Below are 1,138 nucleotides of genomic sequence, written 5' to 3'. Positions count from 1 at the left end.
ACTGCATACATCTTGATAGCTGTTTTCCTTTTTTCCTGCAGGATATGCCTTGACCAAACAGATCTTTGAGCATGAACGTGGGCTGTTAGCATTTCCGCACACCTCTGTACACTTCAAGGTGAAGGAAGAAGATACACTGTCGCTTTGTTCATTGCTCTCCTCTTTATCAATCATAAAACTCTCTGTGGTCGAGGGAGGAGGACCTGGATGCAGGGCTGCAATGTGTTTTTCACTGTTGCACTCAAAGCACTTCACTGTTGTTTTGCAGTCTCTTGCTCTCTGTCAGGTCGACCCACAACATCTGTAGCATATGCAGTTATCTCTCAGGTATAATTTATAATTTTCTCTCTTCTATAGACTTGCATCTGAAGCTTCGGCTCTTCTTGAGTTGGTGTGGCTTCTCATGTATCGGACACTGACGCTCTGGGTCATCAACCTTCTTCTCAGCAGGACCCCCTTGATTGTCCGAGGTGTCTGTAGGAACATCTGTTTTGTGCACACTCACCGAGGTTTTGTTGCTGTACTTCTCAGGCTCCTCCGTTTTGGAAGGAGCATGACTGCTTGAGGTGGTGAAAGTGAAGCATGGATAATTTCTGATCTTCGCCTGACGTCGTACAAACGAAGAGAAGACAGAGAAAGGGGGAAATGCCACTGCGTGGTCCTCCTTATAATTGGATCCATGAGCTATCCATCTTTCTTGAAGGTTAAAGGGGAGCTTCTCTACTATTGGGTTTACTCCACGAGCCGTATCCAAGTATGAGAGGCCTGTCAGATACCCTTCTTCCTTAGCACACTCCAGTTCAAGGATGTCACCTATTTCTCAAAGCTTAACGTTGTCTTTGTTAGTTAGCTTTGGGAAGTCTTCAATCCTCTTGAGCAGAGTGTCCTCAATGACTTCTGAGGCCTCTGAGAGTAAGTCTTGGATGGAGAGACCTTGCTTGGTTCTCTAACAAACTTAGTGTCTCCCAAATGTTTGTGACTTTGGTGAATAGCTGGCTCTGTTGTTGGATATAATCAGTTGTACGCTCAATTGGGCTGAGAGGCTTATCTAGCACAGGGGTTCCCAGACTATTCTGCCCGCGACCCCCAAAATAGCGACCCCAGAAATAGCGTCCCCCTGTCGACGGGGGGACGGGGG

General features: G+C 46.8%; 1 protein-coding gene across 3 annotated transcripts in view; it reads right to left on the bottom strand.

Annotated features, from left to right (window-relative positions):
- LOC104957187 (nesprin-2-like) overlaps positions 1 to 1,138 on the bottom strand; it is a 50,632-nt gene that overhangs the window by 9,113 nt on the left and 40,381 nt on the right. The window lies entirely within an intron of this gene.

Source organism: Notothenia coriiceps, unplaced genomic scaffold (assembly GCF_000735185.1).
Source record: "Notothenia coriiceps isolate Sejong01 unplaced genomic scaffold, NC01 NC01_scaffold00026442, whole genome shotgun sequence".
In the NCBI taxonomy this organism is placed as follows: Eukaryota; Metazoa; Chordata; class Actinopteri; order Perciformes; family Nototheniidae; genus Notothenia; species Notothenia coriiceps.
This window is presented reverse-complemented; position numbering and strand designations above follow the sequence as displayed.